Genomic DNA, 27,700 nt, shown 5'->3' with positions numbered 1-27,700 from the left:
CAAGGGAAGGAGGAAAATGCATCTGAAGGGCCCAACAAAAAGTTCTGCACAGGAAGAATTACAGAATTGAAATGGTGACCTTGAGTGAGAGAAGAAGAATCTGGTGTACAAGTGGAGGGATTAGCCATAGAGTGGGACACCTGCCGTTTATGCTCAAGACGGGCGAGAAGGCAGAGGGCCAGGATGCAAATGCTGGTAGGTTGTGTGATGTGATGGTAGGAGGTTAAAATGCTTTTCTGCTTTGATTCCTCCAGCTTTCTCAGGGAGATAAGAAGCAAGGTCATCGGCTTCAGCATGAAGTCTTTGTAGGTGTGTGGTATTAAAGCAGGTGGGGAATGCTTCTAGTTATCAGTTGATTGCTAGCTGGGAACTGCTTATACTTCTGCTCTTCTGCCATTTATTTTTATTTTTTATAAAAGACTATGAAAGAGAGAGTGCGTGTGCACATGCACATGTGCACAAGCATAGGTGGGGGTGGGGGAGAGAGACAAGACTCCCTGCTGCAACAAGCATGACCTGCAGCTCAATCCAAGGACCCTGAGATCATGACCTGAGCCACTCCATCCCACACAGTCATTTCTCTTCAGTGTACACTACTTTAACCTCCAATGAATGTCACATACTTCTGGCTTTGTTTTCAAGTTGTTTCCTGTTGTTCTTGGACTCTGAACTTGATCATAAAACCATGTATGGCAAGAATAATTTCCTTTTTGTCATCCTCCCACGGTGATGAGTATGGACTTGTAACAATTGCTCATTGAATAGTTATTATACTCAGTTCCTACTCAGAGCCTGCTGCAAATGTGTGGTTTCTATGTTGACAGTGAGTTTAATATAATATTTGTTTTTTAGCTATGTAATCCAAATGACATTGTGATGACCTCTTGAAAGGAAAAAAAATGTCTTTTCTAATGGCATTTTAAAAAATTTAAAATAAGAAATTTTAGCTGAATATGAACCAGGTGCATTTGCTCAACGAATTATAATTATTGCAGGAAAATAGTTTAAGTTTGTTACAATCTTGTAAACCAGAGATTCTCAATCCTGGTTGTATTGGTTGTGAACCTGAAGGCATTAGAAATTGAGCATCTGGAGCCAAACACAGGCAGCTTAAGAGACATTTGACTGAGTATGGTTCCTGTCCTGGCTATGGCTTCCCTTCTTGCTAATTCCAGCGCAATTAGTCACCAAGTTCTGGTTCTAGGTCTAGACTCTTAATTCTCTGGGCATCTGACATTCAACCTGTCCCAAACCAAACCGTCATATTCTCCCTAACATGCCCCACTGTCTTCTCATCTTCTTACACTTTGAAATAATTCAGGATTCTGTCTCTCTTCTGCACGATCGATCCATTCAATTCTGTCAGCTCAACCTCCAAAACACATTGTCATTCAGACCTCATCTTTGTCTCACTATCATGCTATTCCAGCCCTCTAGATAACTATGAGTCATAGATTTCATGTGTATGAATTATATTTAACAGAAAACATCTTAGAGCAATCATTTAAAACCATGAATTGTATTGTTTCCCTACTCACAATCCTCCACTGGCTTTCCATCACACCCAAAGTAAAATCCGTAGCCCTCTCCTTGGCTTGCGAGGCTGGGTTCTCCCTCTGACCTCACCGCCCACCACTTCTTCCCTTTCTCATCTCCCTCCAATTTTCCTTGAAAACACCGAGAGTGCTCTCACGGCTTTCTCATGCTGGAGTAAGCTTTTCTCCATATTTCTGTGGGGCTCACCTCTTCAGTTAACTGAAATCTTTGCTCACATTATTAACTCCTCAAACGATTGCACGTGATTGTGGTTTGTGTGGGCATAAAACTGGCAGAGGACAATATTAGCATCATTCCTCCAAGATTAGCTAACTATTTGTCATCTCCATGACTGTTCAGGTTTCATAAGGCACTTTCAACTTTCTACCTCTTCGGCTGTTTTTTTTTTTTTTTTTGTTTTTTTTTTTTTTTTATTTGACAGACAGAGATCACAAGTAGGCAGAGAGGCAGGCAGAGAGAGAGAGAGAGAGAGAGAGAGGAGGAAGTAGGCTCCCCGCTGAGCAGAGAGCCCCAGGACCCTGGGATCATGACCTGAGCCGAAGGCAGAGGCTTTAACGCACTGAGCCACCCAGGCACCCCTTGGCTGTTCTTTTGACACAAAGAAATGTTATATTACCTGGGGAAAAACCCCTAAAGATAGGAGGCATTTTTTTTGCAAAACCAAACTGCCCTGTGGGATATCCCAAGATCGAATAACTCTTAACAATGCCAGCTATTAGCCTCTCTGGGTGCGGACTGTTAAGATGTAGGACAATCAGAATGAGTCTTATTTAGGTTTTTTAATTTATACATATATTCAGGTAATAAAAATCCTCTGATAATAACACTGTTTTGGAACATCTATACAGTTATTTCTGTTTTGTTAGTGCCAGATCTATCTACTCTTACTGGATAATGCTATGAATTTCTGTACAGTATGTGTGTAAATATATGGGTATGTTTGTGGGCATGTCTATATAGCACTAATTCTTTCTCGTTAATGTCTCTCATTTATAGAAATAATATTCCCCATTTTATTTGATACTTTTCTTTCCTGGGATTTCTCAATAGTGTCAGTTCTGAGCTAATCTGGCTTTACATCAGACCAAGTATGATACTTTTAATTAATGTTGTGCTGACTCATTGGGCTGTTAGTACTTGAGAAGAGAAGTCTTCATAAGTGTGTATCTCAGGACACCCTATTCCTTCTCCCTGAGACCCTTACCACTGTTCTAGGAACTGTGGGAAGAATACAATGAACTGTGTGGGTCCTTACTCTTCAGGGTTAGTGCTTTATGGATAGTGCTTTGAGGGTGGGTGGATAGAAAGATACTAGTTACCTCCTTCTCCTTCCAATGATCAGGCAGAAAGGAAAACATGGGTTGTCACTGAGAGAGAGAAATGTGCTTTTCTGTCCTCTCAGGTGCTGAGAATATTTCAAATTTCCTAGCATCTACTGCCACCATGTGGGTATTTATAATTACTGCATTTAAACTTGAGTGTTGCCCTGTTTAAGGCTGGTCCTAAGCTGAAATACACAGAATTTAAGTTTGTTTTAGTGTCCTTTGGTGTCAGACTGACTTCTGAGTCCCCTCTAGCTTCCCTGTACTCTCAGACTCATGATGAGTTTCCATTATTACTTTTCTCTTCCCTTACGCTGCACTCTGTTAAAGCAGTGCTAAAGTCAGGCTGCTCATATTCTGAGGACTTCTAATTTTTGATACTCCAGTTTGAGACAGAGAGACCCCAAGATGGTCCCCAGTGATCTCTGTTTCCTGATATTCATGCCTGTGTATCTCTTTCATCTTGAGTGTGCATGGGCCCTGTGACAGAAGTGATGGGACTGGTCCTTCCACAATGACATTACATGGCATTGCAACTTCCGTATTGCTAGCGGACTCTAGAGTGCCCTCAGCGCTCGCGTGCATGAAGCAAGACGCCATGTTGCGGGGGGGTACTCAGTGAAAATGGACTCGAGACCACTACTGGCTGTCAGCAGGTAAGAATTGGAGGCTCCAATCCCACAGACATAGCCAGTTGAATCCTGCCAATGACCACATGAACCTGGGAGCAGATGGCTCACCGGTGGAGCTTTTGGATGAGATGCTAGCCCTGGGTGACACCTTGGTTGCAGCTTCAGGGGAGATCCTGAAGCAGAGGACAAGGTTAAGCTGTGCCCAGATCCTATGTGATAATAGATGTGTGTTGTTTTTAGTTCCTAAATGTGTGGCTATTTGTTCTGCAGCAGTAGCTAATAAATACATAGTTCTTTGGTTTTACTTATGTGACTCCCCTCTTCACAGGACTGCAGTATAGGTCTTTAGAGACCATTCTTGGAAATAAATGGAATTGACAAACACCAAACTGTGGTATAATTGCCCATCCCCTCCTACCAAGGTGCTGTTACTGCATCAGCTTGTGCCTGATTCCTTTAAGGTAAGTTTTCACTCAGAAAATACCTCAGCGATTCATACAGAGAGAGTGCTGTTGGGAGTGCATATACAATTCCCCAAATAATCTTGGGCAGGCTTAAATCCAGCAATGGGTACAACTTAGCCAAAATCTAAGATCACATACCTTGTCGGATAATTTATCCCCTTCCAGGTGCAGCTACAGTGATGATGACTGATATTAAACTTTATTCTTAACTTTAAAAAATGCTTCATGTCAGGGCTTAGCCATGAAACACTCGACTAAGAGGATGAAACACTTGACAGAGAGTGCTGAAGGGCAAAGTTGGGGACAGGGAGTGACTCCCTTTATCACAGACCATCAACTAGATCCTAGAATACAACCAGGACTTTTTTTATAAGGGCACAGAATTTCATGTATGTTATGGGGGAGGCAGTTATGTTTTGTCAATGACGTGCTTCTAATGAACTGGTCTGAAAGATGTAAAGGACGTTCACCTGTAGTAACTGGTAATTTATTAGCCTTAGCTGCTCCTCGAGATCAGTATCACCTTTTCTCATAAAACGTAGTTTTGGGGGGGCTTGCCATCAGGATCTGCAGTTTCTAGAATTTAATTTATTCTTTGTGAAAACCAGCGCAGCATTTACTGCTGTACTCTGTACCTGGTACGGAGGCTTAAATACGTTTAAACTCAAAAAGTGCTCATAAATTATTTTTTTGGCATAACTGAAGTGAGCTTGGCTGTCAGGCATGCTCAGTTTCAGCCAAAGGGCGGGGGATGTCAGCAATCCCTCTTGCTCAGCTGTAGACAACAAGAGTTAAAACCAAAAACAGACAAGACCCCACTCCCCTTAACTCATGCTCTAACTGAAACCCATTGTTCTTATTTCTTATGGCACTTTCTTGAGGCATTGATGAAGATGTTTTGCAATGACTGGAACATTCCAACAGCGAGACCAGAAAAGCCCTGAAAGCAAGAGAATGTCTAGAACACCTCCTATATCCGTTCCTCTGCCCACGATTACATGCTGAACACACATCATCCCTCACCTATGATTGTGTACCCTCTGCCTGCGCTCTTGCCTGTACCCCACCCCAGCCTCGCCCTATGAAACTCTAGGTGTCCATCTTGTGGGTGGAGAGGTCAGTTGTTGAGCTTTGAGCCTGTCACTTGCCTGGGCTGCCAGCACCTGAAATAAGTTTCTCCCTTTCTCTTTTCCAAACCCTCATCTCTTGAGTTACTGGCTTCTCTTGCAACAAATTTATCTGAGTTTGCTCAGCAACAGTTGACAATCCCAGCCAGGAGCTATGCTTTCCATTTGTCCAGAGACCCTTCTGGATTTCCTGGAATGGAGCCGTTGGCCAGGGTAATGCGCCAGGAGTCACACATTGGTTTCCTGAGTCAGCAGCTGGGATGGATCCATCAGCAACGGAAAAGAGGAGGTTGGTAGTTCTGGACAGTTCGGGGCAGACTTGATCCGTCTGTAAACTGATCCTCTTGATGAGTGACTTCCTGTTCAAAGCAGAGCCCTGCGCTAGATTCTTCCTGAACATAAGCTTGCTCATGCTGTGTCCTCTGATAGATGAGTCTTTATTTGCCCCCTCTCACTGCTATCCCTGTCTAGGCATCTCGAAACAAAACAATCTCCATTGTCCAAAAACGTGTAGAAAACTTAGGCCATAGGCAATATTTATATTTCGAGGAGGTGTCATGATGATTCCAAAGGATTATTTTGGTGCAGTAGAGAGGGAGACACAGACAAAAGCAGATGCACAAACTGGGCCAACATAACAGAGACAGAGGTGGGTACAGGTGCATTATTTATGGAAACATATATGCCTGGTGTAGGAGTGATGATAATGCCGATCTCATCTTGTTCATGTTTGGTCCATGCCCTCTCTTGGGGCTACATGTTCTGGGACCTTTGGAGATTAATACACATACTACTTTAGAAATGCCTACCAAGGCCGGGATTGAGGGAGGCTTGTTGTGGCCTCCTGTGAATTTGTTAGAGATAACATAGTCTTTTCCCTTCCTGCTGCACAAGTGGTACCATGAGATCTAATGAAAGGTTAGCTGCTAGTTAGGTGCATATGAGCCCTTTGAGGTGTGTGTGAACCCTTTGATTTCATGAGAGTGCCCCTCCCCAAATGTCCCCTTGCTCTATATAATTTGTGGACTGAGGTCTGGACTTCGCAGAGAATAACTATGCAGCTGCCATGAATCATCCTCCACCCGATCCCCTCCACTGTTAGTTGCCCTGAATAAAACTGTGGAAACCACCTGGAGTTGCCTGCTTCCTGTTCCAGTCTCAAAGAGCCTTCTCAGTTTGGGGGATACTTTACTGTCTCTCCCCCACCTTCCAATACCTGGGACACCCAAAACTGAGTCCCCCTCTTGGTGGCTGTCCAACCAAAAGACATAACTGAGCCAAAGAATTGGGAAAGGAAGAATTTTACTTGTAACAAGTAAAGGAGAACACCAGGGATGGGGGATAGTTCCCAAGGCAGTGTTTCCTCAAACAACAAAACCTGGGAAGTTTTAAGTTAAGGATGAATAAGTATATTCATGAAGGTAGGCATGTTCAAGGGGTAATTCAGCATGGGATTGGGGCAAAAGTCATCTTAAGGTGGACTTAAGAGTCCAGGTCTTAGTTGATTGAAATCACAAGGGCTGGCAAGGGTTGACATTATCAATTCTCTGGCTCCACTTGGTCCAGTATCTGAGTTTAAATCCTGCAAAGATAAATCAAGAGTATGTGTCAGGTCAGTTTTTACTTTTGAACCAGCTTTGGGAGTTTCATTGCTGATTTTTTGTTCCTGAGCTGATAGTGGCTGTTCATTGTTGCAATCTTATGTTCCTTTAAAATCATTATCTACTGGGTTCTATTTTGCAATTTCAACATATCCCAGGAAGTTCTGCAAAAAAAAAAAAAAAAAAAAAATGTGCTTCGTCAAGTAGTGCTGGGCAGCCATAGATCACAAGATGGCTGGGAGCCCAAGGTGACTTTTCTTCTTTTTCAAGATTTTATTTATTTATTTGAGAGAGCACAAGAGAGGGTGCACGAGCAGGACCGAGGGTCAGGGGAGAAGCAGGCTCTTCGCTGAGCAGGGAGCCCAATGTGGGGCTCAATCCCAGGACTCTGGGATCATGACCTGTGTTAAAGGCAGATGCTTAACTGACTGAGGCACCCAGGTGCCCCTAAAATGAAATTTCTTATGTCAAGAAAGCTAAGTCTCATCTTTCTTTCTCCAAGAACTGTCAAGGAACTTTCTTCTTCAAGTTTAACAAACTATTAAAACCAAAAATAGACAAAACACTTAACTCACGCTCTAACTGAAGCCCATTGTTCTTTTTTTTTTCTAATTTTTTTTTTAAAAGATTTTATTTATTTATTTAACACACAGAGATCACAAGTAGGCAGAGAGGCAGGCAGAGAGAGAGGAAGGGAAGCAGACTCCCTGCTGAGCAGAGAGCCCAATGTGGGGGCTCAATTCCAGGACCCTGGGATCATGACCTGAGCCAAAGGCAGAAGCTTTAACCCACTGAGCCACCCAGGCTCCGCCAAAGCCCATTATTCTTATTGCTTATGGCACTTTCTCAATGCATTGATGAAGATGTTTGGCAAAGGCCAGAAAATTCCAATTGCCAAGCCAGAAAAGCCCAGATAGCAACAGAATGGTTAGAAGAGGTCTCATTCTCTGCTAAATACATACCAACCCCCACCCATGATCACACACCCTCTGCCTACTCTCTTGCACATACCCAACCCAACCTCTCCCTGTAAGACTCTAGGTATCCATCTTGCGGGTACAGAGATTCAGTTGCTAAGGCCTGAAACTGCCACCTTTCCTGGCTATCAGCACCCAAAATAAATTTCTCCCTTTCTCTTTTCCAAACCCTGATCTCTTGAGTTACTGCCTTCTCCTGTGATGAGTTTATCTGAGTCCGTTCAGCAGGAGTGTTGGCAAACTCAGGAGCTATTTTTTTTATTTGTCCCACCTCCTGGGGAATCCCCATGATGGAGCAGGTGGTCATGGCAGTGCGCCTGGGCTTACCTTTCATTTCCTGAGTTAGTGGCTAGGATAGACCAGCTGTGATCGATCTGTTGGTAACGGGACCCCTAATTCTTTCTGCTTACAATAGCGAGCTGGAAGTTGGGTCAGTTTTTAGAGCACTAAGACAGAAGTGTGAAGCCAAAGTTGGTGGTCGAGGGGTACAAAGACTGACCTATCAGAAGACCCAGCATGTGCAAATTTATGTGCGGGAGTAGTTGGGCTTAAGGGTAGGAAATTGGAGGAAGTGTATAGATTATTAATTAGTCATTTTATTAATCAATTAATTAAACAACATTTTTGTTTTAGTTGTTTGCTAAGCAGAGGAGTCATAAGGTCTAGTAAGATATAGATCAAGCCTGCCATGATTTTATAGTCTGCTATGGAAAAAAGATGAGCATAATAAGTTAACTGAAGGTAAAAAAAAAAAAAAGTATGTTAACTGAAGGGATAGTAGGAGGGCAGGAAGGAGGTGGTTAGAGGAAAATGAGGGGGGCCGGTGTTTGGAGGTTGGGTAAATGGGTGAAGGGGATGTTGGGGAGAAAAAATTTTTCTCTGTCCTTCAAAGTTTTTTTTAACTGGTCTAGGAATTAAATTGACGGGAGACACGTTAACAGGAGAAGGTCAAATTTAATTACAAATGTACCCATTATTAGGTGGGACTACACAAGAATATGAGACCCAAAGGCAGTCAGGTACTTGAAGCTTATGTGCCATCCAGAACTAAGGAGAGAAGGGTGGGGGTATGGGACCTCAAAGGGAAAGAAAGCAATTCACAGGAAGATGAAAATGAATAAATGTGTGACAAACAAATATCTGCTGGGCCTACAAAAACAATGGGATACAGAGAGGAATTTTAACAAACGGACTTTGCTAGGTTCCTTGCAGTCTGCCACACCAAGTTTGCAACATACTGTATCTATCTATGATGATAGTTCCTTTCCTAGAACAGTTCTAACTAAATTTTTTCAGTCAGTGATAGGGAAGTACAAAGGTTTTTCCTGATCCTTTTGTTTCTTGGGAAAAAATCAGTTAAAAAATAATCCATATGGCGGGGTGCCTAGGTGGCTCAGTCAGTTAGGTATCTGCCTTCAGCTCAGGTCATGATCTCTGGGTCCTGGGATAGAGCCCCGTGTTGGGCTCCTTGCTCAGCAGGGAGTCTGCCTCTCCCCCTGCTCATGTGCTTTCTCTCTGCCTCAAATAAATAAAATCTTTAAAAAAAAAATAATCCACATGCCAAAAAGATATATTTTGGGGTGGCAAATTCTGCTCCCCTAGGGTCAAAAGGTACAAACTTAATAAATAATAAATGTCATTGGGATATAATGTGTGGCATGGTGACTACAGCTAATTTGGAGGTTGCTAAGGGAGATCTTAAAAGTTCTCATTACAAGAAAATAAATTCTATAACTTTGTGTGGTAATAGATGTTAATTAGACTGATTGTGCTGATCCTTTCACACTATATACAAATATCAGATTATGTTGTATAGCTGAAATTTACATGTTATATGTCAGTTACATTTCAAAAAAAAATAATAGCATTGTTACTCAACAGAGAGTTTTTTATTTTATTATAAATTTATTTTATTTAAATTCAATTAATTAACATACAGTATATTATTAGTTTCAGAGGTAGAGGTCAGTGATTCATCAGTTCTGTATAACACCCAGTGCTCATTACATCATGTGCCCTCCTTAAGGCCCATTATCCAGTGACCCCATCCTCCCACCCTCCTCCCCTCCAGCAACCCTCAGTTTGTTTCCTATAGTTAAGCGTCTTTTATGGATTGTCTCTCTTTCTGATTTTGTCTTATTATATTTTTCCCTCCCTTCCTCTATGATCTTCTGTTTTGTTTCTTAAATTCTACATATGAGTGAAATCCTACGATAATTGTCTTTCTCTGATTGACTTATTTCACTTAGCATGATACTCTCTAGTTCTATCCATGTCATTGCAAATGGAAGATTTCATTTTTTTGATGACTGAGTACTATTCCATTGTGTATGTACACACACCCCCACATCCTTTTTTTTTTAAATTTTAATTTATTCATTTGAAAGAGAGAGAGAGTGCACAGGAAAGCTTGAGCAGTAGGGAGGGTCAGAAGGAGAAGAAGAAGCACGCCTCTCACTGAGCAGGGACACCACCACCCCTCTCCCTCCCCCACCCCAGATGCCGGGCTCAATCCCAGGACCTCAGGATCATGACCTGAGCCAAAGGCAGATGCTTAACTGACCAAGCCACCCAGGTGCCCCCATACCTTCTTTATCCATTAATCTGTTGATGGACATTCGTGCTCTTTCCACAGTTTGGCTACTGTAGACATTGCTCTTATAAATATTGGGGTGCAGGTGCCCCTTCAGATCACTAGATTTGTATCTTTGGGGTAAATAACTAGTAGTGCAATTGCTGAGAAATAAGGTAGCTCCATTTTCAACTTTCTGAGGAACCTCCATAGTGTTTTCCAAAGTGGCTGCACCAGCTTGCATTCCCACCAACAGTGTAGGAGGGTCCCCCTTTCTCTGCATCCTCGCCAGCATCTGTCATTTCCTGACTATTTAATTTTAGCCATCTGTCAGGTGTGAAGTGGTATCTCTTTGTGGTTTTGATTTCTATTTCCAGAGTGATGTTGAACATTTTTTCATGTGTATGTTGGCCATTTATTTCCCTGTCTTCTTTGGAGAAATGTCTGTTCATGTCTTCTGCCCATTTCTTGATTGGGTTATTTTTTCTTTGGGTATTGAGTTTGGTAAATTCTTTACAGATTTTGGCCCTTTATCTGATAAGACACTTGCAAATATCTTCTCCCATTCACCCAACAGGTTGTCTTTAGGTTTTGTCTACTGTTTCCTTTGCTGTGCAAAGGTCTTTATCTTGATGAAGTCTCAATAGTTCCTTTTTGCCTTTGTTTCCCTTGCCTTTAGAGATGGTTTTAGCAAGAAGTTGCTGCAGCTGTTCAAGGTCAGAGAGGTTGCTGCCTGTGTTCTCTGCTAGGATTTTGATGGATTCCTGTCTCACATTTAAGTGTTTCATACATTTTGAGTTTATTTTTGTCTATGGTGTAAGGAAAAAGTCCAGTTTCATTCTTTTGCATGTAGTTGTCCAATTTTCCCAGGACCATTTGTTGAAGAGATTGTCTTTTCTCCATTGGGTATTTTTTCCTGCTTTGTCAAAGGTTAGTCGACCACAGAGTTGCGGGTCCATTTCTGGGTTCTCTGTTCTGTTCCATTGATCTATGTGTCTGTTTTTAATGCCAGTACCATAGTGTCTTGATGTTTACAGCTTTGTAATAGAGCTTGAAGTCCAGAACTGTGATGTCACCACTTTGGGTTTTTTTTTTTTTCAACCTTCATTTGGCTACTCAGGGTCTTTTTTGATTCCATACAAAATTTTTTTTAAAGATTTTATTTATTTATTTGACAGATAGAGATCACAAGTAGGCAGAGAAGGAGAGAGAAGAGGAAGAAGGCTTCCTGCTGAGCAGAGAGCCCGACATGGGGCTCAATCCCAGGACTCTGGGATCATGACCCAAGCCGAAGGCAGAGACTTTAACCCACTGAGCCACCCAAGTGCCACTCCATGCAAATTTTAGGGTTATTTGTTCCAGCTCTGTGAAAAATGTTGATGGTATTTTGATAGGGATTACACTGAATGTATAGATTCCTCCGGGTAGCAGAGACATTTTTACAATATTTGCTCTTCCAATTCACGCAATAGAAATTTTTGAGTTCAAGTATTTTTACTTAATTTTTTCCTTTGTGTTGCCTCACTTTATTAATTTTTTAAAAATTTATTTATTTGAGAGAGAGTGGGGGAACGAGCAGGAGGGGCAGAGGAGAAGGAGAGAGAATCCCAATGGACTCCACACTGAGTGTGGAGCCCAGTGTGGGGCTTGATCTCAGGACCCTAAGATCACAACCTGAGCTGAAACCAAAAGTCAGATGCCCAAGTCCTTTGTCTTGTCTTATTGAGTTTGATTTCAACTTGATATTGACAGAGGAAAATAAGTACAAAAACAAAGAATATGTAACTTTGGCTAAGAGAAATATCTGTATTTATAATTAAGCTGTTTTACCAAAACTAAAAATATGTAAAGATGTTCTTTATAGAGCTTAAAATCTGAGGAGAGGCATTTAGGTTATACGTTAACTATAGGTTAACTATAATAGTTATCAACCTAACTTTTAAGTTGAAACTTTATTTCCAACTAACTGAGACTTCAGGTCAGTCATATAACTTCCTGAATCTTTATAACTTTCCTGATCTTTAAAGTAGATGTGTGGGTCGCCTCGGTGGCTCAGTGAGTTAAAGTCTCTGCCTTCGGCTCAGGTCGTGATCCCGGGGTCCTGGGATCGAGCCCCACATCAGGCTCTATGCCTGGCAGGGAGCCTGCTTCTTCCTCTCTCTCTGCCTGCCTCTCTGCCTACTTGTGATCTCTGTCTGTCAAATAAAAATAAAATCTTAAAAAAAAAATAAAGTAGATGTGTATGCAGAGAAAGAAAAATAAGAAAAGAAAATGAGGGGAACACAGAAGAAACATGTGGTGGTACAGTCCAGAGACATGAACCTGCCTGAAACATCTGGATCACTGCAAAGCATTTTCAGTGGTAGGAGGCGGAGGGGCAAGCAGCAATCATATTCTCAAGGGCTTTGAGTAATGTATGTAGAGGTAGAAAAATAATTTTCCCTCTACCATGTAAGGGTTAAGGACGGGCTGCCCCAAGATGGGATACTTTGGCATGAAGATTATTTTGAGTTAAAAAGCAACCAAACCCAGTAGATTCAGGAAAAGCTCTCTACCTCTTCCTAAACTGCCTAAAAATAGTATAGATAATTTGCTTTAGGAAATTTATCACCATAGATAACTTCATTATAATAGGAACTAGATACAGTAGCCAGGGAGGAACCTAGCTAGATCTCCATGTCCCATTGTTACTGAGTGGTGCAGCAAACATTTGTTTACCAAATATTTATTCTTTTTCATCTTTTTTTGAATTACATTCCTTCTTTTTGAAGTCCCAGACCCCTATACCCTTCTCCATAGTTCAGGATGACATATATACCTAATTCCGCCTGTTTTTGAAATGTCCACATCTGTGTGGATTTCTTGTATGGAAGAAATTAAGTTTGATTTTTTCCCATTATTCTGTCCTATGTATGTCAAGTTGATTTTTTGTCCAGCTAGAAGGGCCTTGAAATGGACAGGAAATTCTTGCTCTCCAACACCTGGTGTGGTTGGTGGCAAGATACTTTTAACTTGCTGGATGTCATTCACCCCAGACACTGCTGTAGCTGAGAGATACCTGGCAAATAGTTGGGCAGAAGGTAAAATTTCTTACCATGTCAGTCTCCGGGAATCGCTGTCTGTGGAATCTGAAGGAGAGAGGTGGTATCTTTTTTCTCTCTTTCTAAATTTAGATTAGCAGGAGAAAATGTTTTTGGAATCAGTTCCTTGGTCTTAGTGATTCTTTGTTTGAAATTAGTAGAGTACTCTCGTTTTTGATCCATTTCCTCCTAGGGATGGGCTTTGTTTCTCTTTGTGTCTTTTATGTCTTATGTCATAAAAAGGACAGAACTCGGGCACAGCCCTATAATCCTGCTATTGGAGCTGACCCCACAGACTGGTAAATTCACAGTTCTCATCAGACCAGAGTCTGCTTAGACAAACTTTGCTGTGGCTTACAGGTTGTTGCTGAGGGACAACTTGGGAGCCAAAGCGGCAAAATTGGTGTGCATAGATTAAACACTTAAAAGCTGTTAGAACACTTGCCACCTCAAGAAGACTCCCCTGTTAGGATAAGTTGGTCATGGGTTAGATGGGTTGGGGTTCCCATGGGTTGGGAATGGGTTAGACTGACATTAGGTCACCTGCCAAACTCACGAAAACTTCCTTGCAAAGAGGAACACTGTAAAACAACACATAATCCTATGACACATCCCTCTGAAGTATGAGTTTGGGTCCAAGAGACCAAAGACTTAACTAAAGTTGTTAAAGTGCATCTATTTTTTCTTTGGTCTTGTTCTGTGTCCTAAGGGCTTGGCTTTGTGACTAGTGAGAATATCCTCTTTGGTCTCTACCATCTGGAGGGTGTACTTACTGGGGGGTGCCGTGGTGGCCACTTCCACAGACTGGGGATCTGAGTTTCTTTCTCTCTTCAGTTGTGCCATCTCACAGGAGTGTTTGCCACGAGAGATTCTAGCCCATAGGGGCCTTTGTTGTCTGAATGTTTGTTGCTTGTTCATGCTGGAAAGTCTCATTCCAGAAATGCCTGCCCAGTGTCAGAGGTCAGGGGGTCTGTGACTGGAGGGGTCTCATGATTTCATGGGAGACTGGAGACACCGTTTTCACCACGGCATCCTCACTTATTGTACAGCAAAGGGCTTTCGCTTACTTAAATTAATTTTAGGAGTAAACTTTTGGATCATGGGGACTACATCATCTCTCCTCTCTCTGAATGCCTTTGCATCTTTGGTTAAGCCATTAAAAGGCTGATTGGTTTGAGTTGCTATTAATAGATCCTACTCATCAATGACTAAGTGATGGATCCTTTAAATTGGCTATTTTTTTTTTAAGATTTTATTTATTTATTTGACAGACAGAGATCACAAGCAGGCAGAGAGGCAGGCAGAGAGAGAGAGGAGGAAGCAGGCTCCTTGCTGAGCAGAGAGCCCGATGCAGGGCTTGATCCCAGGACCCTGAGATCATGACCTGAGCCGAAGACAGCGGCCTAACCCACTGAGCCACCCAGGCGCCCCTAAATTGGCTCTGTTTTTAAAGAATTACATATTTTATGGAGAGCTTTCAATTGTCTTATTAGTATAATAGCTAGCCTCAGGGAGTCCCTTGGCAAATGAAAAGAACAATAACAATCAGACTTAAGATATAAATATAAATGTCTGCATCTAATGTAAATTCCTCTTCTTAAAATCCATCCTTATCTACCTGTTTTAACTTTTCTTCCCCTACAAGATTTACAGGGGGCACTCCAGCCTAATCTCTATGTTTGAAGAATACAGGTTGTTCATGTAGATGCTGGACGCCAGGAAATGAATTTAACAAAAGCATCTGAGACTGGCCTCAAGGCTCACTTTACTCCTATCTTCCAGGGCTCTGTGATCAGGCTCTGCCAGGCTCAGGCATTCCTATGCAATGCCCTTGGTGGTGTATTGTAGATCCCCCACTGTATCTCCTGGAGAGTAGCAGGTCTTTTAAATTATAAGGCCTTTTACCTCCACTTTCAAAAGATCTTACCAAATTTAGAGAGTAATGCAAAAGATTATTTGACTGTATTCACAACTTCCCCTTCATAGAGGAAAAAGATCACCAAAATTTCTCTTAGGTCTTCCTACAAATGATCTGCAAAAGGCTAATATTCAGGGGCTAATAGAAACCAAGGTTAAAACAGTGCACCCAGAACAAAGGCTTTTGTTAAAAATGCTTCACACAGATTTTACAAAGATAAATCTTTTGATTCCCACTTTAGTTAAAAACTCTCTCATATACAAAAGAAGAGTGAATTTAGTTTAAAAAGGAACAGGGCCAATTCCTTCGTATTACGGCTATAATTTCAGTTATTTGGGGAATTAGAAACAACTGTCTTTGCCTTACAAATTTCTACAAAACCAAAAATGCAGCTCTAGAAACAAGTCAAAGCCCGTCTATTTTTACCAATCCCCAAACCTTGCCTGTTCTTCTCAAAATGTTTGTGGATATTATAAAAGATCAAGATACTGGAATAAAATTGTCCTATACTTGCAAAAAAGAAAGATTTTACATTATTCCTCTATCCCTTGAAATTATAAATCTTATCTTGTCTTTAAAATGTAAACATAGTCCATAATCTCCTGAAACTGAAGGGGGAAAAAAAAGGGAGTTGGGGGTGGTGGCGGGGGAAGGGGTGGGGTGGAGAAACCTTTTAAAAATGCAAATTGCCCAGACTCTAGCACCTCCAAAAGACAGACATGCTGTAAATATCCACCTAGGAGAAAACTCAGACACTCCATCTGTGCCTTTATCATGTAAATTTTCTACCCTAGCTTCGCTAGGACCTAAGAGCCATTCCTTGAAACCCAAATTTTAGGGAGAAGTGTTTCATTGAGGGGGGAAAAAAAGAGTCTTTGGAAATTGGACCTTTACTATCCTCTCCACAAATATTAGTAAAACCAGTGTAAGATTTTGGTTGCATCTTGTTTGTGTATTTGTATGTGTGTCCAGATATGTTGTAGATGTGAAATATTTTCTCTACGTCTGTTATTGCTAAAATTAATTTGTAAAAGAGTCCTGCTTAATTAAAGACAAGGAAGTTCATATGATCAAGGGAAAATATTCAGTATTGAAGCTAATTTAAGGTTGTTTGTTTAATTAAAAGAGATACGTCTTTATAGTTATCAGCATTAAATATAAAACTTTTATTCTGCTTATATTATAAAAGTCAAATAAGTTTCTGTTGTTTCTGTTGTAAAATTTGTCAGAAAAAAAGAATAATGATTGACATTGTCTAATGTCTCATGAAGTTTTATGGGTAGTCTAAATAAACATTATTGTAAATAAAATAGACATTTAATAAGATAAAAAGATTTGTAGGCAAAACTTTTTTTTTTTTTTTTTTTTTTTTTTTTTTGAGTAAGCAAACCTTTAAATGGTTCCCGAAATCTTTGGTAACCTGACACTTTAAAGTTTTGCTGACGTAAATGATTAATAAAGTTATATTCATTAAATATCTAGATCATTTTCAAATAAGAAAGTAATGAAACATTCGGTACTGAACATAGGTTTATCTACTTTTATTACAGAGAAGTTAAAGATAAATTTATGTCTGTTAGTAAACATGTCTTAATGCTTTATAAAGAGATCATACTATGAAAAAGCACATTTCTAGAAAGTATGAAATATATTCATAAATTTGCCAACCCAAAGAATTCTGGTTTGAGAGTTCACAATTGGTTATGTAGGGGCACCCCAAGGGCAGGCCACTCCACGATGGGTCACTTTGGTGGCATCGATGAAGTTTTAGAATGTACGTGAGGTCCGGAGCTGACCACCAAGAACGAATTCTTAAGACCTTTCTGGTGCAAAAGGTGATTTTATTAAAGCGCAGGCAGGACCCGTGGGCAGAAAAAGCTGCGGCTCCGGGTTTGTGAGGAGCGGTCACTTATATACTTGCAAGTTGGGAGGGGGGTCAGGGATAGTGTAAATCTCTAAGGAATTTTGGAAGCAAGGTTTCCAGGCCCTTGAGGGGCTAGCTGTTGTTGGGAAAGGTCACTTATTACCCTTTAATAAGCCTCAGTCATGAGTCCCTTCAGATGTATATCGGTGGGCCATATGATTGGGGATGATTGCCAAAACAGATCTTGGGCAGTGGAGAGATAAAGGAGGTTTCCAAAGGAATTTTTATATGTTAAAGTAGACTTATAGGATCCTGGTTGTGGTGGGAGAGGCGGTCAGGCTAGGATTGCCTTTTGCCTTTAGCAAAATATTAAGGTGGAGGCAGTGGAATCCCTAGGGGAATGTCACTCTGCCTGTTTCAAGGACTTGTCAGTGGGCTCTAGGTAGTAAGGAAATTTAATAACTTTTCTTCTGCCTCTGTTTCCCACATCAGCATGAATATTAGTTTTTTTTTTTTTTTTAAGATTTTATTTATTTACTTGACAGACAGAGATCCCAAGTAGGCAGAGAAGCAGGCAGAGAGAGGAGGAAGCAGGCTCCCTGCTGAGCAGAGAGCCCGATGCAGGGCTCGATCCCAGGACTCTGGGATTATGACCTGAGCTGAAGGCAGAGGCTTTTACCCACTGAGCCACCCAGGCGCCCCAGCATGAATATTAGTTTGAGTCAAAAGCCAGAAGATTCAGGAAAAGCTCTTTATTATCCTCCTCAACTGCCTGCTGGTACCAAGAAGAGAGCTATTAACAGAGATTCCTCTTTACCTGAGAAATTTATCTGCATAATAGGGGAAGCTTTGTTTTCTACACATCTCCTCTGACCTTCCTGGCAACGGTCCTTCTCCCCTCTGCATCCTCAAACCCCTTACCCTTCTCCTTAGCTCACATAAGCTTCCTATTGCTTCACTGCCTTTGGACTTTCCTGTCCGTTGTGGATTCCCTGTACTACAAAATGAAATGTGATTTTCTCCTACTACTCTGTCTCATGTCAATTTGATTCTTAGTCCAGCTAGAAGGGCCTTGAAGGGGACAGGAAATATCTCCACCCTTCCTTTCCTCATAAAAAACCCTCACTTTCACCCTGCAAGTGGGACACAACTTGGATTACTCCCTGTATCTGTGCTCCCTAAATTGCAATACTTGACTACAAATAAAACACTTGTTTGCCTCATTGTGTCTCTTTAGGATGCAGTTTTTGAATGTAGGTGAGGGTCGGTGGGGTGAGGTCTGGAGCTGATGACCAAGGAAGAGTTCTGGAGACGTCTTTGGTGCAAAATGGTGGTTTATTAAAGCACGAGGACAGGACCTGCGGGCAGAAAGAGCTGCTGCACTGGGGTTGTGAGGGGTGACTGATTATAACGATCGGTTTGGGGGAGGTAAGGAGGTAAGGAAAAACGGAGGTTTTCAAAAGAGCTTTCATATGCTAAAGAGAACCTTCAAGATACCCGAGGCCTTGCCAGCCTCAAGTTAAGGTTGTTTTTCCCTCTAGTAAGGCATTAACATTAAGACAATGGGGAGCTTCCTTCTGGAAGTTAGGTTATTGAAAAGAATGGGTATTAAGGAGGGCACGGACTGCATGGAGCGCTGGGTGTTATACACAAACAATAAATCATGGAACGCTACATCAAAAACTAATGATGTACTGTATGGTGACCTACATAACATAATAAAAAATAATAAGCATAGTAAGAAAAAAAAGATTGCTTTTTTTCTTGTAAATCACTAAGGCATTTGTAAACTGAGGGAGGCTCCTGTCCAGCAGGACTGTAATTTCTCTAAGTTAATCATTTGTCTTTTCCTTCCCTTAGTTTTAGGGTAAGCAGGAGTGCCTGAGGAATGTCACATATATCCCACCTTGGAAGGGGGGGTTGTTTGTGGGGTGTCAGCTCGTGTTTTGTCTGCAGCTTGCCCTCTGCTCCCTCATTTATTTTCAGGTTAAATAGTCCACACAGGAGGCTGAGTATACAGTACCAGAGCCATTGGAAGAAACTAGGAGAAGGTGGAGCCACAGATGCTAAGAAAATAATATCAAGAAACTTGGGAGTGACCAACGGTATCCAGTGCCACAAGAAAATCAAGATGAGAGAAAATTATCTTTTGAGGTGGAGAAGGCTTACATTTTAAATGAAGCCCGGTGTTGTTACCCAATGCTCAGTAAGCCTGTGTCTGAGACACCGGTTTTGAAACAAAAGAAGCAGCCCTCGGTGCCTTGGTGGCTCAGTCAGTTAAGTGTCTGCCTTCTTCTGAGGTCATGGTCTCAGGGTCCTGGGATAGAGCCCTGCATCAGGCTCCCTGCTCTGTGGGGAGTCTGCTTCTCCCTCTCCCTCTGCTGCTCTCTCTCTCAAGTAAATAAATTAAAAAATCTTAAAAAGAAAAAGAAAAAAGAAAGGCAGCCCAGCAAGAAGGCAGGAGATTATTCCCAAAGCTGTCTTGCTTGTGTTGAGCCTAGGGACAGATTATATATGTTTGGGGAAGGAAATGAGTTCGTGAGAGGAGGGTGCAGTGTTTCTTGAAACCTTCAGGGAGGGTGACTTGAAACAGTTTGGAGGTATGCATTCTTTCAGACAATGAGGTGCCATTTGGGACCTGGTACAATTAGGTATGTCAGATAATTTCAAGACAAATGTTACTGTTTGGTCCCTTTAGGTTTCTACAATCAGTGGGTGAGCAGAAAGTTGCAGGAAGTTGGAGTGGAAAAAGCGAAGTTAATGATTAATAAGATGTGCATAAAACTGTAATTAAGTAGGGAAAAAACAGAACGTGGAGTGAAGTTAATAATGCAACTAATACAACTATAGTTGTACTTATGCTTTGAAAACAGGTCTAGGAACCAAGCGTCTGGCCTCACCTCCTGCTTATATTCTTCAACCTGGTCTAGTGGCTCTACTGGAAATCTCTACATGTTTACTTTGTGCCTTCAGAGACTCAAAGTTCATGTGCACCTGCATATTTAGATCTATTGATTAACTTGGCAGTATTTGGTAATGAGCAGGATGACTGGGCTGATTCTCCAACAGGTCACCCACTTTAATGCAAAGCTAGTCTGATGATAAGCGCAGTCCTCTCACTCAGAGCTAGGAGATAATAGAAAATATGTACAGATCTTCCACGACTTACTGTTACTGATCTATCATAGCTGCTAACCTAGGACATGAATAGGGAAGCCCTGGCCAGCTGCTGTGACCAGCCCCTCAGTCCCAGTGAATCCCCAGGGGGCTGGAAAGCTTAGCTCCTGGCTGGGATTGCCAACACTCTTGCTGAAACACTTGAATAAACTAACTGGTCACCAGAGAAGCTGATCACTCGAGAGGCTGGGGTTTAGAAAAGAGAAAGGGAGAAAGGGCAAGTGGCAGGCTCAAGCCTTAATAATCAACTTTTTGCCTTCAAGATGGATACCTTAAGTTCTACAGGGAGAGGTTCAGGGGGGTACATGCAAGAGAGCAAGCAAAGAGCCTGTGATCATGGGTGGGGGTCAAGATGTGTTCAGCATGTGATCATGGGCAGGGAAAGGGAGGTGGTCTTATAGGCATTCTTTTGCTACCGGGGCTTTTCTGGCCTGGCGATTGGAATGTCACAGTTGTTGCAAAACATCCTCATTCATGCCTCAATAAAGTGCCATGAGAAATAAGAACAATGGGTTTCAGTTAGAGCACGAGTTGAGTGGTCTTGTCTGTTTCTGATTTTAACTGTTGGGGTCTACAGTTGAGCGAGAGGACTCACTGACCTTACGATGGGTTATGCTCCGATAAAGCCATTGTACGTTGAAAATATTGTAAATCAAAAATGCATTTAATACCCGAACCTACTAAACTTTATCGCTTAGCCTACCCTACTTTAAGTGTGCTCAGAACACTTACATTAACCTACGGTTGAGCAAAATCATCTCACCCAAAACCCATTATAGAATAAAGTGGTGAACATCTCATGTAATTTATTGAATATTGTCCTGACCATGAAAACAGAATGACTGCATGGATGCCGAGTGGTCTAAGTATACTGGTTGTTCGCCCTCATGATTGCGAGGCTGATTGGGAGCTGTGGCTGGGTGCTGCCCAGCATCACAAGAGTGTCATTCTGCATATCGCTTGCCTGGGAAAAGACCAAAATTTAGAATTTGAAACATAGTTTCTACTGACTGTGTACTGCTTTTGCACCAATGTGAAGTTGAAAAGTTGTAAAAAGGCAAACAATTGTTATTTCAGGGACTGTCTATATATTGGTCTCTGCCCCCAGTTCCTAGCATGAAGCTCATAAAACCCTTGTAATTTCCTAAATGATAACATCACTTGAACCATCTTTGTTCCACTGATCTCCTAAATCCCTTGGAATTTCCTGGGTGTCTTTTGATAGGAGTATCTTTTTTTCTAAGAGGTGGCTCTTGGTGGGCCCCCGGCTGGTGGTATGTCACTAGAAAAGATTAATGATTGCTTGGGACTTTTAGCAATCCCCCCCCCCCCATCACCACCATTCTCTGGAGAGGACTGGAAATTGAGTTAATGATCCAGTAAGCCTATGTATGAAGCCTCCATAAACATCCCCCAAGTATGGCATTTAGGGAGCTTCTGGATTGAGGAGCACAGGCAGTGGTATGGAGAGAGTGGTATGCTGGAAGAGAACATGGAAGCTCTGTGCTCCTTCCCACATACCTTGTCCTGCGCATCTCTCCCATCTGGCTGTTCTTGAGTTCTCTCCTCTTACAGTGAACCAGTAATCTAGTCGGTAAACTGTTTTCCTGAGCTCTGTGAGCCACTTCAGCAAATCAATTGAACTGGAGGAGGAGGTCGTGGGAATCTCTGATCATAGCAAGTTGAGAAGAACAGGCCAATCATTGGCATCCGATGGCATCCTGCAGGACTAAATAAACCCTTAACCCGTAGGATCTGACGCTATCTCCAGGTAGATAGTGTTGGAATTAAGTCGTAGGATACCCAGCTGGTGCCGCAGAGAATTGCTTGGTGTGGGGACAAGCCCCCACACGTCTGGTATCAGAGTGTTTTGAGTGTGGTAGTAGTGTCAGATTAAAGAAGAGACCCCGAGGAGGAAGAGTAAGGTTTTTGTTTGTTTGTTTTTAGAGAGGCTTTGTCAAACTTTCAATTGCTGCATTCTTTTTTTAATTAAAATTTTATTTACTTATTTGAGACAGAGAGAGAGAGAATGATAGAGAGCACCAGCAGGAGGGAGAGGGAGAAACAGGCTCCCTGCTGAGTAGGGAACCTGAAGCAGGACTCCATCCCAGGACCCTGGGATCATGATCCAAGCCGAAGGCAGATACTTAATCAACTGAGCCACCCAGGCACCCCCAGTTGCTGCATTCTGAACCTGAAACAGTTGCCTGACATTTGCAGTAAACCTACAATATGAACAAGAAGAACTAAAATAAAGTGAAAAAAAAAAAAACTGACTCCTGAGGAAATAGGTAGGTATCTCAGAGAACAGAAACTATGTAATAACAAGGTTCCAAAAAATTTAAGAAACTCCCAAATCCATTAAACAGAAATAGTACAAACTTTAGGCTATGGCAAAGAGCACACAATCCATTTTTTTTTTATGAGACTGACGCGCTGCCTACTGCATTAAGAAGGCACTATAATGCTTTTTTTTTTTTTAAAGGAAAGGCTATTTAAAATTTTTAAGAAAAAAAAATAATCAAGAAACTCATGGTCTAAATGGATCCAACCTAAAAATAGGAAATCCATGGACATAAACTAGAATGGAACAGATTCTAAGCAATAGATGGAATGAGGAAGAAGCTGGGTGACATTAAGGATATTGTCTGGAATGTGTCTATTTCTTCATGTCATAAGAAAATAAAGATTATAAGAAACCCCAAGGCAAAACAAACAAATGTTCAACAGTACAGGAAAGGCACATTCTAAACAGGAAGCAGCCTGAAATATGGCCCAATTTCTAATAATTGGTGGGAATGTAAGAGAACCCATTGTGCACACTGTCCTGTTGAGTGGCAATTGGATTGAGACTTCGGAGACATAGATTAGGAATTTATCTTGCCTATTTAGTATTAAATTAAATAATATTGAAAGAATTAATAATCATAATATACATTCTCTTTATAGTTTTCAACTTTGAAATTCATTTACAAGCAAAACAGGGAAGACCTAATTATGGTTACAGAATAGATGATGAGTGTTATCCACCTTTACCATGTGGGAGGTACTGACAGAAGATGAGAAGGGATGGGAAGGAATGTAAATAGAATGGTAGGGTCCTATTATCCTCATTCAGGAGAAATTCAAAAGATAATATCTATATGTGAGATAGAACTCTGAGTATATCACAAAAGTAGCCAATAGAGTAACTCCAAATAGCAATATGATAATGTAGAGGGTGAAGGTGGGCAGGGGAAAGTAGCAGGAAATAAATAAAAATATCTCAGTGTATTAAGAAATAGTAAGAAGAATATAGTAAGAGAAATGAAGTAACCACCAGAAGAACCCAAAGAGATATATGTGAAAGAGTTTGCTTCTGGGTTCAGGAATTAGTGGACAATCAGACACAGAATGATTACTTTTCACTATATGGCTTTTGTACTATTTGCTTTTTTTTTTTTTTTTTAAGATTTATTTATTTGAGAAGGAGGGGGAGGAGGAGTGTGGGGAGGAGAGGCAGATGGAGACAGAGAAAGAGAATGCCAAGCAGACTCCCCACTGAGCATGGAGCCTGAAGCCCCGAGGCAGGACTCCATCCCGTGACCCTAAGATCATGACCTGAGTGCAGGCAGATGCTTAGCTAACTGAGCCACCCAGGCACCCATTTTCTTAACTATTTATTTATTTATTTATTTATTTATTAAAGATTTTATTTATTTATTTGACAGACAGAGATCACAAGTAGGCAGAGAGGCAGGCAGAGAGAGAGGGGGAAACAGGCTCCCTGCTGAGCAGAAAGCCTGATGCAGGGCTCCATCCCAGGACCCCGAGATCATGACCTGAGCCCAAGGCAGAGGCTTCAACCCACTGAGCCACCCAGGCACCCCCTTAACTATTTTTTTTTTTAAAGATTTTATTTATTTATTTGACAGACAGAGATCACAAGTAGGCAGAGAGGCAGGCAGAGACAGAGAAAGGGGGAAGCGGGCCCCCTGCTGAGCAGAGAGCCCGATGTGGGGCTCGATCCTAGGACCCTGGGATCATGACCTGAGCCGAAGGCAGAGGCTTTAACCCACTGAGCCACCCAGGCGCCCCCCCTTAACTATTTAAATGCTCAAGTATTGCTGGTTGGAAAAAATGGTTCAGTCATTTTGAAAAACGATTTGGTAGCTCCTTATCGTATGATCTAGCAGTCCTGATCTGAGGTATTTCCTCAAGAGAAATGAAAACATCTGTGTACACAGAAACCAATATGTTAATTTCTGTAGTGACTTTATAATTGCCTTTAACTGGAAACAACCTAAATGTCATTCAGTGGGTGAATGGGTGAACAAACTATAGCCCATGCATATAATTACTCAACAATAACAAGGAACAAACTTCTGATGCATGCAGCCTGGATGACTCTCAGATTTGTCATGTGAAGTGAAAGAAGCTTTATGTCCAAAGCCACAAAAACTGTGATTCCATCCACATGATCTTCTGAACAAGGGAAATCTCTAAGGAGAAAAAACATATTAGAGGTGTTGGAACTGTCTTGCCTCAAAACTTATGTGTTGAAGTCCTAACTCCCAGGATCTCAGAACTGACTTTATTTGGATAGGGTCTTTATGGAAGTAATCAAGTTAAAATAAGTCTTCAGCATGGGCTCTACTTCAGTATGACCAGTGTCTTTATAAAATGGGGAAATCTAGGTACAGAGACATACACAGAGGGTGTCATATAAATGAGACACAGTGAGAAGATAGCCACCTACATGTCAAGGAGGCACACATGGAACAGATCCTTCCCTCACAGCCCTTAAAAGAAACCTATGCTAACAACTTGATTTCAAATCTCTAGCCTCCAAACAATGAGTTTCTGTCATTTAAGCCACCCAGTTTTGGGTACTTTGTTTGGCAGTCCTACAAAACTAATATAAGTGGTTTTCAGGGTAGGAGGTGAGGCAAGGGTTAACTACAGTGGGTCACAAAGGAACTTTCTAAGGTGATGGAAATGCTCTATGTCTTGATTGTGATGGTTACATGATTGATGGTATGTGTTCGTCAGAAATCACAGAACTCCATGCTAAAAAGGGAAAATATTATTCTTTGTAGAATTATACCTCTAGAAACCTGACTTGAATATATTAACAGAAAAACTAGATTAAAAAATTTACTTTTAAAAAAATTAAAAACTAGAAAAGTGACCCAAGATGTATGTATATTAATATTGATCATAATAACAACATAGCAGAAGAAAACACTGTGTCCCAATATTAGATTCTTTGAGCATAAGAGTTAAAACCCCCCCCAAAACAAGATTCTTTCCCTGATGGACCTTACATTTTAGCAGATGAGACAGCCATTATATAAATAGAGAAGCATATATATATATATATATTTATTATAGTGAAAAATGTATATATTTATATATCTTTTTATACATATAAAATGTCAGGTAGTGATAAGTTCTGTGAAGAACATAAAACAGAATAAGGGGGATAGAGAATTAAAGGAGTTCTTATTTTAAAGATTTATTTATTTACTTTTAGAGAGAGAAAGAGTGGGTGGGAGAGAGGGGCAAAGGGAGAGGGAGAGAGAGAATCTTGAGTGGACTCCCCACTGAATGCAGAGCCCAATGCCTGACCCTGAGAGCATGACCTGAGCTGAAACCAAGACTTGGGTGCTTAACCAACTGAGCCACCCAGGTTCCCCAGGAACTCTATTTCAGATACAGTAGTGTGGTGGTCAGTTCTGTGTGTCAGCTTTGCTAAGCTGTAATCCCCAGTTATTCAACCAAATATTAGTCTGGGTGTTGCTGGGAAGATATTTCTTAGACATGATTCAAGTCCAAAATCAGTTGACTTTCAGCAAGGGAGGGTGGACCTGATTTGCTCAGCAGAAAATCGTTAAAAAGAGAGGCTTCCCTGAAGAAGGGGAAATTCCAGCTGTGTTGGGAGATAGAAAACTCGAGACAAAATGTGTTATCTTAAATGAGTTAACCATGTTATCTTAGAATTTTACTAACCAAGGAAGGGGCCACATTTTGAATCAGATGTGCTTATATTCTACTTTTAAGGAGTCTGTTTCAAAAAAGTTTGGTGCAAGGGTTCTTGAAGTGTAGCCCACAGACAACAACATCAGCATTTTTCAGGCTCACCTGTCTTCCTGAATCGGAAACTCTGGAGGTGGGACTTAGTAATCTGTGTTTAAGGAATTTACCAGGTGATGCTGACGAACACTAAAACCTAAGAACCACTGACCTAGAGCAAAGATATAATTCCACCAATAAAGACTCCAAGACAGCAACTCTTGGGTTCTTGAGAATCATCAGGTGCTCGTTTAAGAGCAGAATTCTGGGCTTTTCTCCAGAGTCTGATCCGGTAGGTCTGAGATGGCCCCAAGAATCCATTTATTATTTATTAATAATCCCCAAGAATATTTATTTATTTATTTATTATTTGTTTGTTTGTTTTAAAAAAAGATTTTATTTATTAGAGAGAGAGAGAGCACGTGCTCATGCATGAGAGTGTGAGCAGGGGGAGGGGCAGAGGGAGAAGCAGAATCCTCAAGGTGACTCCGCACTGAGTACCTAGCTGGACTTGGGGCTCAGTCCCAGGACTCTGAGATGGTGACCCGAACTGAAATCAAGAGTCAGCCGCTTAACCAACTGAGCTACCCAGATGCCCCAAAACTACATTACACTTGTATATGTTAAAGACACTGACTTAACACAATAAAATTTAAGCCATCTTATAAATGAATGGCATTTAAAAAAGTCATATAGCCCAAGAGTTACTAAAACAGAATTCTGCAGTAAATCATACTATTACTTCATTGTTAAAACTTGAGAAATTAGAAAAAAAGAAAACCACCTAGGTTATTACTGAGTAGAACTAGATTGTTACTAAATAAATGCTATATTCTTCATTTTCTTGATTCTTTTTTAGTTTCTTTTCTAATTTGATTTAATAACAGATATGGTAAAAATTTGAATGTAGTTTAACTTCTAACTGATAGAAAATATTAGAAGCAGGGATGCCTGGGTGGCTCAGTGAGTTAAAGCCTCTGCCTTTGGCTCAGGTCATGATCCCAGCATCCTGGGATGGAGCCCCGCATCGGGCTCTAGGCTCTCTGCCTGCCTCTCTGCCTACTTGTGATCTCTGTCTGTCAAGTAAATAAAGAAAATCTTAAAAAAAAAAAAAAAGCCACTGATTATAATTACCAAGACTTTTAACTTTATATCATGTCTCTACATGATCAACAGAGATTTTATTAATGATTTGGTAAAGCTGAATCAAACTTTTAACATTTTACTTTGATCAGTGTTGCCAACTCTGGCATGTAATTACAGAGTATTAATATTGTCTTGTACTAAATTAAAATGTTACAAAAGAAGATAATGTAATTAAAGAGGGCAAAGAATGTCTGCCATGCTTTCATTAT

This window comes from Enhydra lutris, unplaced genomic scaffold (genome assembly GCF_002288905.1).
Source record: "Enhydra lutris kenyoni isolate GAN:26980312 unplaced genomic scaffold, ASM228890v2 scaffoldscaffold9, whole genome shotgun sequence".
Lineage (NCBI taxonomy): Eukaryota > Metazoa > Chordata > Mammalia > Carnivora > Mustelidae > Enhydra > Enhydra lutris.
This window is presented reverse-complemented; position numbering follows the sequence as displayed.